General features: G+C 36.7%; 1 pseudogene; it reads left to right on the forward strand.

The window, feature by feature from the left end:
• Window positions 1-958: 958 nt before the first annotated feature.
• On the forward strand, window positions 959-4,331 carry LOC115919537 (annotated as a pseudogene).
• The last annotated feature ends 6,971 nt before the right edge of the window (window positions 4,332-11,302 follow it).

An 11,302-nucleotide genomic window follows, 5' to 3' on the forward strand; every position in this document is an offset into this window, starting at 1 on the left:
AGCGCGGAAGCTTTGATGTTTCATTAAATTATTAGAAAAAGAAGACGATTCGTTGTATCATTCTCGACTCTTAATCCTTGTCTGAATTCAGTTCCTCCCCCCGCCCCTCTTCCCGCGCGAAGCGCGGAAGCTTTGACGTTTCATTAAATTATTAGAGAAAGAAGTCGATTCGTTGTACCATTTTCGACTCTTAATCCTTGCTGAATTCAGTTCCCCCTTCCCGCGCGAAGCGCGGAAGCTTTGATGTTTCATTAAATTATTAGAAAAAGAAGACGATTCGTTGTATCATTCTCGACTCTTAATCCTTGCTGAATTCAGTTCCCCCCTCTTTCGCACAAAGCGCGGAAGCATTGACGTTTCATTAAATTATTAGAGAAAGGAAGACGATACGTTGTACCGTTCTCGACTCTAAATCCTTTTTCTTCCTACGTCCTCTTCCTTTCTTCTTTCTCTCTCTTTTTTTTGGGGGGGGGGGGGGGGGGGGCTACCACCCCCACCACCCCCTGGCTAAGCGCCTGTATCCTCTCTGTCCCTCATTATATCTCTCTCTTCTTCTTTTTTGCACTTTTGCGCTTCGTGCTTAACATTTACTAAGCTCGTTGCATTTTTAACGCTGCGGCTTTGCTTTTGGCGCACTGCATTTATATGATGCTGTTGATTGAATAAATTGAATAAATTCATCAATTTCTGATGAAGCCGTATGAACGAGAATTCAATTTATTCTTGTCTCATATACGGTCGTCTCATTTACTTCGTTGTCTATTTGTATATGTATGTATTATGAAAATAAGATAGCAAAATGTGTATATTGATGGTCATCTTGCGAGTAATAACCATTAACTACTCTCATCGGGCTGTCATCATAAATTTTTTTTTTTTTTTTTTTTTTTTTTGATTATGAACTATTGGGGTATGATTGTACAGGCCATCCCCCACCTGAAATATTTGGGGGGGGATATATCCCCCCCCCCATCCCCCCCGGGATCGACACCCATGCTCTCTCTCTTCACTTTTTTTCTTTAATCGGGCCATTCGATTGGGAAGGGGGCACTCGCTCCACTCGCTAGTCTTCTTTGACAGCTGCGTGCCAGCATTGGTTTGACCCCGCGGCTCTCATTAATAAGAGGGTTAATAAGGAGTTGCTCCGATTCCCAGATTTGCGCGAGTGCAAAGACCGAATCGCTAGCAGCCAGGTCTGTGTACCTGTTATGTGCATTTGGGAGCTGGGCGTGACTTGTACGTTCCCGCGGCAAAGAAAGTGCACCTCGCTAGCGAGCTGGCTACACATTGTATAGCTGGCAGGACTTTAGGCAGGAACTAGCCGTCAGCACACTCGCGGCCCCCGCTCCAGCCCCGGCTGCTCGGAGTACTGCAGTGGTGTGTAACAGACCGATAATAGCAGAGATCAGCCTACTTTTCAACATGTCTGAAACGGGGAAGCCCAGCCAACTTCTAATCTCGATTTCACTCGTCATCAATCTCTGCTCATCAATCCTCATCGTTTTCTTGAACAAATGGCTCTATCGGAACCATGGATTCCCCAACATCACTCTAACTTTTCTCCACTTTCTGATGACATCCCTTGGACTGGTCTTTTGCTTGATGTTGGGTTTGTTTCAGCGGAAAAGCATCCCCATCAAAAATGTACTACCACTGAGCTTAACCTTTTGTGGGTTTGTGGTGTTGACGAACCTTTCTTTACAGAACAACACTGTAGGAACATATCAGTTAGCCAAGGCGATGACGACTCCATGCATTCTTATCATTCAAACTGCCATTTATCGAAAAACATATTCAACAAGAGTAAAGCTGACACTGGTGAGTATGATAATCTTTGTTTTGGATTTGTCATCATCACAAAGTCATGATAGGCTTTTATGGGTCAACCACTCAACCTGATAACCTGATGGGAGGGGGGGGGGGTGTTGATGCTATGAATTACAGCCAAGTTTCTAATCCTAGACTATGTAATATTTGTATATTTTGAATTATTACTATTAAGTAAATATTATTCCTTTTATTATTGGTAGCAGGGGCGGCTCCACAGGGGGGCAGGGGGTGCTCCAGCCCCCCCCCCCTTATCGGGGAAGAGGAAGGGAAGGAGAAAGAGGAAAAGGAGAAAGAAAAGGAAAGGAAAAGAAGGAGAAGAAACAAAAAGAAGGAGAAGAAAAGAAAAAAGAAGGGGATGAGAAGGAGGAAGGCCAGGAGAAAGAGAACTATAAAATGTAAATTATGACGTAAGGGAGGGCGGGGGGAGAGGGGAAAAAAATAAAGATAGAGAAGATAAAGAAAAAGAGAGAAAAAGCCAGCCAAATCAGGCGATCAGATTTTAGGATTAGACGCGTCATTATTACATTCACATTACTGGAAGTTCAAACATTGGTTTACGATGAAAAACCTTTCACCAACTGAAAAAAATCAAATTAATCCCTTAATCTCCTAAACTTTATGGCTGATCGTTCAATGGAAACGACAAATTCATCTATAACAACCCTTCTGAAAAAAAAAATATGGTGACTACCCCCCCCCCCCCCCCCCTGTGTTCCTGTTAGTTGAACTTAAGACCGTTTAATTTTTAATTTGCAAAAAGTATGCACCAAATCTAGCCATTTATGCATCAATTTTATAAAAAAATCTTCAACTTCAACTCAGACACCCTTGTGTCGCGCCCATCCCCCCCTAACAAAATAACCTGGCGCTGCCCCTGATTAGTAGTTCTATTATTATTTTTGGTGGGGGGGGGGGGTAAATCATTCATTTTAACAAAGACATATATATATATATATATATCTAGCCACTATTTATTTTAAAAATGGATGGTTTATAATACATGATGTCTATACAAATTTACACTTGTCATAAGTGTATCTCTCCTTATGCTTGTTTGTTTGTTTCTGCACAGATTCCCATAACCATGGGAGTTATAGTGAATTCCTTCTATGACGTGAGATTCAACGTAATCGGAACAGTTTTTGCAACAGCTGGAGTACTTGTAACATCAGTATATCAAGTGGTAAGTTCAAGCAGGCCTTTCCCTGGTTTAAAGGAATATTGCTGGTAGTTCAGGCAACAATATACCCTTACATGGAAGGAAAGTGAAAGGACCTTGAATACTTTGCTGGAAAAAAGCTTCCAGTGAAATGGCTAAATCCAGTTGTACTTTCTAAGTAGTAATAATAATAATAATAATAAATTTATATAGCGCAGCTTTTATACAAAATATATTCAGTTGCGCTGGTTAAGAGCTCCTTTTTACTAAATTCTACAAAATAAGATCTCTCAGTAGGCCTAAGTGGGTATAAGTCAAGTTTGTTACGTTGTTAAATGTTAGAGGCATTGTAGCTCCAAAATGTAAAAAACATATACCTTCCTTTCTTCAATATTATTTACTGATTTATTTGTTATTTATTGATAAAGACTATTCGTTTTAGTGTTTTAGTGTATTTACCTTTGCATATATTCATAGGTGTTTATCGATATAGGCCTAAATGATAATGGATGCTATTTTAAGAGACAACCTAATATATGCTCTGTAGGACATTAGTGACCTTTACTTTTTCCTTTTAGAAGCATTTTATTTGTAATGACATTATTACAATAATATATAAACATAATTCTTACTAATTCCACAATTAATATTCAATGTAATAATTGATTACAGTGGGTGGGAACAAAACAACGTGAATTTCAGGTGAACTCTATGCAGCTGCTCTTCTACCAGGCGCCCCTGTCAGCATTCCTGCTATTGTTTTGTCATCCCATTCTGTGAACCTATCATAGGAGAAGGGGGTTTGTTTAGCAGTTGGCCTCCTCAAGTATATGTAAGTTACAAATCTAATTAGCCTAACTTACCGTTACTTTTGACAGCCAATCAGCGCTCGACACCGCTCGTTTAATTCGCACCTTGTTCCTTTTAGTTTATATTGATCGATTTCGGCTTCCTGTTTCAATCTTGTGTTTTACTCTGATGAGTGCAAGTACAAAAGCTTAAGTTATGTCTCTTTCCAACACTATTCTCTAATATAATAATAGTAATAGTTATGATGATAATACAGAATAAGATAATAAAAGTAGTAGTAGTAATAATAATAATAATAATGTAACGGAGTTGTTTCAACGTAGCGGGCGTATGTGGGTCAGTGCATGCGGGTGGGAGTTAGGTATTAGGCATGAGCAAGAGAGGACGTGTTCGGGCAGGTAGCTAGGGAGGGCAGGATAAGATAGGTGAAACAGGGTGAATCGGAGTACTGCTACTAGCTGTTGAAGGGAAGTTACATTGTAAAGTTGGAGTTCTTCGTGAATAAAGGCAAGTACCTTTTGATGTAAAATGACACTGTGTTTCCGTGTATTATAGAAAAGTAGCGTGATCTGAGTGCGATCGATGATGTTGGAGTGATAGCTTCACTGTTTATGAAAGAACCGTGCGGGTGATTGGAGTCTCGTGAGATTTATTGACCGCTCGGTAATGGTGCAGGGACCCCGGACAAAACCCGTTACATTGGTGGCAGCGGTGGGATAAACATGCTGAAGCAGGAATTAAGCAACATCAAGTGATTATCGGGAATGCTAGTTCGCCTACACCTACGCCTTCACCTACTACTAGTTCACCTACACCTACACCTACTATAGTTCACCTACACCTACTATAGTTCACCTACGCCTTCACCTACTGGTTCACCTACGCCTACACCTACTATAGTTCACCTACACCTACTATTATTTGATTTTGATTTGATTTTATTTCTGCATTTTTTCCAAATAAAATATAACTGAATAACAAATAACATAATATACATGTAAGGTATAATACAACATAAACAAACAATAATTTCTTCATGTCAAAATGTTTTTTTACATAATATATGTACATAATTATAATAACGAAACTTATTATTTCCATAACATATTATCATAAATTTAAAGTATTATCCTAACTATTCTGGTGGAAAAGTGCAGGAGACCGCAATCATAAGCAAAGCTTGACAAGGATGGCGGCCTCAAAAAAAACAAGAACAAAACAAACAAAAATCTTAAGGTAAAACTTAAAATGAAAAAGTGTTCAAGCGATCTTTGTGTATGAGTTGGTGAGTGTGTTGTGCAAGTGTATATATATCTATAATAATAATACGCTAAGGCTCCGCGGGGGGCGCGACGTCTCCGCCAGCCTTTGTATTCTATTGTTTTTTAATGAGATCGCCGACCGAAGTTGGTGCAGCTATCTCCTCCTGAACCCTCCCCTCGGGGTCCCGGTGCCCGGTGCCATCGTCCGCGGGAGAGTCTACTCTGTGGAATTGGCTATACTCCGCCCGAGGTCCTCCTCCGTGTCGACGTCCAGGGCGAAAACAGACGCGACATGCATAATGCAGGATATGCGTGACGACAGAGATACCTCATGGATATTCAACATGACATCCGTAGACACACGACCGATGACTATCCGTATAAAATTGTATACACAAAAATCGGTCGTAAAAAAAACTCGAACCATATTCCATACCTTACCTGGCTTACCATGTCGCACGCAAGTACGCCAAAACACGTACATTTTCGCAGTTGCGAGATCGAGACGGAGCGTAGGGCTCGAGTTTTTGGCGGTCGATTTTGTGTCGGTAGAAGCTGAATCTAGACCATGAACCACTAAACATCGCGAAACTGCAATCAATTTCCATCACGAATTCACGATTGCTGCAATATTATAAAGTTTCCATAAATAGAGGTATGAAATTAAAGCCTATTTTGTGATGTTTTCGCCATGTTTACGTAATTTTGATAATCATTTCTTCAAAGTAAAGAAAATCAGACAAAATCACCGTAACTGACAGGGCATTGCCACTGTGTAGTGTGTGTGAGATGAGCTGAGTTGCAGTTGAAAGTGTGTGAGTTGAATTCGAGTCGAAGAGATTTGACACTTTGAAATTGTTATCTGTTGGTTTGCATCATTATTGCCGCGATTTCAATATAGTTTCGTGAATAGATTTACGAAACCTGAGCTTAGAATTAGTAAAAGTATTACTAGACTCTAATGTCTACGTTTTTGAAAGACTATTTGATTTTCCTGTGAAAATTTTACTTTGAAAAATGATTATCGAAATTCATGGTCAGAAATAATCACAATCTAGGGTCTATTATGTTACAGTTCTTGCATCAAATCAATGCATGAAAACTTAGTTATTGAACTAGAAAAATGTTTTTTTTTTTTTTAAATAGGCAATTATGAAGTAGGAAGCCTGAAACCCAATAGCCTACTAAACAAATCTCAACAAAGTGTAGGCCTATCCTTATATGAATTAATGAAAAAGTAGCCCCAGAAAAAAGAGCCCCCGAAAATTTCCCTAAAATTTGAAATGGAGCCCCCGAAATGAAAAACTTAATTTTTTGCCTGCGCACCCCCTCTAGAATCCCGCGGATTTCCGCGGGTCCTGAGTTGAGTGTATTTATAATATAGGCGTGGGGTCCACGGGTTTCAAGGGGCCATAAACCCCCAAAAGCTCGGGGGTTACGTTTTTCAAAGTTGGGGGGGGGGGGAGAGATCAGATCGCAGCGAGTTGAGTGTATATATAATATAGGCGTGGGGTCCACGGATTTCAAGGGGCCATAAACCCCCGAAAGCTCGGGGGTTTTAGGCGTATAGGGTCAGATGAGCATATTTTTAATACTTTATTTGTGACACTTGCGGGTCACTAATTGGCGTGGGGTCAATACGTAGAGTTGCGTAGTGTTGCGTAACAACTACGCTGGCCTACGTTACTATATGCTGAGGGAAGGAAAGGGGTACGAAGATGAACGAAAACAATTCAACCTGTTTAATTTTTTTCGCCAGCCTACGCATAACCTACGCAGGGACTATTTCCCCATTAATACGCAGCCTAATTTCTGCGTAGTCGGTACGCCACACTACGGAACTCTACGCAGTTCCAGTGGCTTAAAGAATAACTACCGGTACAGTTGGATCGTTTTTTTTATTTTTATATAGGGCCAAATTTAAAAAAAAACATGTTTAGCTTCCTGTTTTTTCGAAAAATGGGAAGGAGGAGGCCCTTTTTTTTTCTTTTTATTTTCTTTCAAAATGGCCGCTCCGTACATTTTTCCTGACATTCAGGCTATTTTTCAAGATGGCGGCCGACAATTTTTTTTTTTCTTTTTTAAAATCAGAAATACATTTTAGCAGTGCTTTTCATGTTTTTTTTCTTTCAAAAAAAAAAAAAAATAGGAGGCGGCCCCCAAAAAGGAAGCAGGCGGGGACGCTGTTTTTTTTTCTTTCAAAAAAAAAAAAAAAAAAAAAAAAATTCAAAAAATTTCAAAAAAAAAAATAGAAGGCGGCCCCCAAAAAGGAAGCGGGCGGGGACGCTTAACATGTATATTTCTTAATGGCCTGAATGGCAAATAAAGTTCTTGGTGGTTTTAATTTAGACAGTCTCTATATATCTATTTACACCCCCCGCCCCCCTCTAGGATCCCGCGGATTTCCGCGGGTCCTGCTAGTATATATATATTGTGTGTGTGCGTGTGTGTGTGTGTGGGTGTGTGTGTGTGTGTGTGTGCACGTGCACGCGAGCGTGCGTGTTTGTATGTGTTTGTAACAAATAGTGGAAGTGTACGTAGCTCTGTGTGGTATAGTCGAGTAGAAACAAATACAGCCTTTACAATAAAGGAAATTAAGAAATACGAAATAGAAAACAAAATTTGCAAAACTGAGTTGCAATGTGACCGAAATTTGACAATTGCCTACTGCATGTTGAAATCAGTTATGTAGATACTTCGATATAAGAGTTTTTTTGAGAGATGCTTTAAAAGAATAGAGAGATGAACAATGCCTTATTGAATTTGGTAAGGAGTTCCAAACATCTGGTCCATGATGTCTTACTGATTTTTGTGCTAAAAGTATTTTAGGATTTTCTAAGTGATAATTTGTTGAACAACGTGTGGGGTATGTGTGAATGTTTGAGTTTAAACTGTAAATATTGTGAAATAGGGATGGTAATTGATTATGAGAATATTTATACATAAAAATGCATGTCTGAAAAATGTGGATATCTTGTATTTTTAATGTTTTTAAACGCTGAAATAAAGGTTCCGTGTGTGATATATAATGTGAGTTAGTGATCATGCGAATCGCTCTCTTTTGAAGCAAAAATAAGGAATTAATTCTTGTTAAGCTACAATTACCCCATACAATATTACAATAAATCACATGTGATAAAATTAGAGAATTGTATAATATAATCATAGATCTTTCAGAAAGAATTTGTTTTAACTTATACAGTATTCCAATATTCCTTGATATTGATGTATGTATATTACGTATATGCTCATTAAAATTTAGATGAGAGTCAATAGAGACTCCTAAAAATTTAACAGATTGTTTTTCAATGAGAGGCAAGCCATCAATCTCAATATTACAATTTCTCATATCATGTACGTTGGTCTGTTTAAAATGAATGAAATTTGTTTTACTAAGGTTTAATGACAATTTATTAGATTTAAACCACCTAGAAATTTTCATTAATTCACAGTTTAACCGCGTTATGAGGGTATCAAAGTTTTTATGGGAATAAGAAATACTCGTATCATCAGCAAAGATGATAAAATTTAAAAGTGAAGAGGTTTCAATAATATCATTTATATAAATAATAAATAGCAATGGACCCAATATAGATCCTTGCGGTACTCCACATTTAATTGTTAATTTTGTTGATTCATGATTTTGGAAAGATACGTATTGTTGTCTGTCTTGTAAATAATTAGTGAACCATGAAAGAGCTTGACCTCTTACGCCATAGTATTGTAATTTATGTATTAATATTTTATGATCAATCGTATCGAAAGCTTTTGACAAGTCCATAAATACTCCAACAATATGTTCACTGTTCGCAAAAGCCTCAATTATTTTATCATACATATGCAGAATTGCGTAATCGGTAGAATGACCAATTCTGAATCCGAACTGGTTAGGAATCAATGAATTATTTTTTTGTAAGAAAGTGTTAAGTCTTTTATATATTATTTTTTCGAGAATTTTAGAGATACTTGGTAATAATGAAATTGGCCTATAATTACTTATTACTGAGGAGTCGTCCTTTTTATAAATAGGAATCACTTTAGCGATTTTAAGCAAATGTGGGAATACACCCGTTGAAATTGATAAATTAAATATATATGTCAGGGGGGTTACCATATTAAAGATTATTTGTTTCAATAAGTGAACACTTATACTATCATGGCCACTAGATTTTGTAGAATTAAGGTGTTGAACTACATTAATAATTTCATAATCATTGGTTGGAGTAAGAAATAAGGAATTTTCACGTGGGAAATTCAAGGACTTATTGTAGTCCATGTCACCTGAATCAATATTAGCTGCTAAATTAGGGCCTACATCTATATAATACTCATTAAAAGCTTTTGAAATTTTAATTGGATCTGTTATTTGTTGTTCATCAATTAAGAAACATTTATTACTTTCTGTCTTTTTCTTGCCTAAGAGTTCCTTTACAGTTTTCCATAATAAATTATTGTTACTTTTATTACTTTCTATGTTGTTAGAATAATATAACTTCTTAGACAATCGTATAAGAGATGTAAGATGATTCCTATACGTTTTATACTTCTTAAGCTTGTCGTTACATTGACTTGTAAGGGCTTCCTTATACAACTTATTACGGGCGACTATGGAACGCAAAATACCCTTAGTAATCCATGGTTGTTTGGCCTTTTTACCTTTTTTTATTTTGACAAGGGGTATATTCTTATGATAATAATGTAATACAATTTCTAGAAATTTTTCATATGCTACATTTACGTCAGATACACATAATACCTCGACCCAATCTTCTTTGGCTAAATCAAAGTTTAATGATTCAATATTATGTTTTGTTTGTTTTCTATGCATTGCACAATTATTTTTAGTAATTTTTTTAACAAGGTGAACTTTAGAAATAATAAATATCGGTAAATGGTCAGAAATATCGTAATACAACAGACCATTTGTAAAATTGTTATGAGCTACATTCGAAAAAATATTGTCAATGAGAGTTTGAGAAATACATGAAATTCTTGTTGGTTTATCAATATGTGGGTTAAATGCGTAAGATTGCAGTGTACTACTAAATTTCACAATGTGGTTATCATCAGAATTTAAAAGATTAATGTTAAAATCGCCCATTATATAAACTTCTTTATTTTCTCGGGAAACAGTATCAAGACATCTATCAAAATTGTCCAAGAAAATGTCTACATTATGATTAGGGGGTCTATACATTATGCCAACTATTATGTTTTTGGTTTTATCATTTAATATTTCAATATATAAATCTTCAGCACCTTCAGTGTGTAAGTCAGACCTAACTTTAATTTTAAAATGATTATGTATGTATAGCGCTACTCCGCCCCCTCTACCATTGTCACGATCAGAACGAAACATGTGATAGTTTGGTATATTAAATAGAGGTGGGGAATTGTTATGGAGCCAAGTTTCAGATAAGCCTATTATGGAAAACTGGAAGTTATTTAATTGTAAAAAAAGTTCTTGTACGGACTCAAAATTCTTATTCATACTTCTACTATTAACGTGAAATAGGCTAAAGTCAGGATTGGCTTGAAGATTCATGGAGTTTGAATCATCGTACATTTGATCGTTATTATTGGATGAATTAAAACTAGAATTAAATTCTTCTACTGTATAATACTTGCTTTCAACATTTATCAAACCTTGGTCAAAATTTGCGTTAGGAAAAATCATTAAGAATTCTGGAATATCTCAAGTATACAAGAAAAACCACAGAGAGCACGCTGTGTGAGTTTTTGTCCATGTGTGGAAGTGTGAGTCTGTGCATGTAATTCTGTGAACGTGTGTACGTTCTTGTGTACATGGTTGTGCTAGTGCTGAAAATAAAAGTGTTGTAAGAAAACATAAGTAAAGGTAAAAATGGCAACATAATCATAATCACTTACAGGTCTCAAAAGCAAAGTGTTGTAGCCCATGGGACATTAATACAGCTTTTCAAATTAATTATGCAAGTATATCGAGTTATCTCTTTGGTATTCTCATAACTTTATCATGAATTGTGAACATAGAGAATCGAATTTAAAAGAAAAAGTATAGAGATTAAGCTCAATCTAATGCGCACTTTAAACATGCAATATCATTTATGTTTTTACATGTAAATAACCTCATGTAATGTAATATGTAAAACTTTCTTTAAAAAAAAAAGAAGAAAAAAAATCCTAAACTTAACCAACAGAAAGGTCTAATTTGCACTCGTGATTAGACTAAACAAATTATGGGAGACATTGACAACAGTCA

This window comes from Strongylocentrotus purpuratus, unplaced genomic scaffold (assembly GCF_000002235.5).
Source record: "Strongylocentrotus purpuratus isolate Spur 01 unplaced genomic scaffold, Spur_5.0 spur5_scaffold_6, whole genome shotgun sequence".
Taxonomy (NCBI): Eukaryota; Metazoa; Echinodermata; class Echinoidea; order Camarodonta; family Strongylocentrotidae; genus Strongylocentrotus; species Strongylocentrotus purpuratus.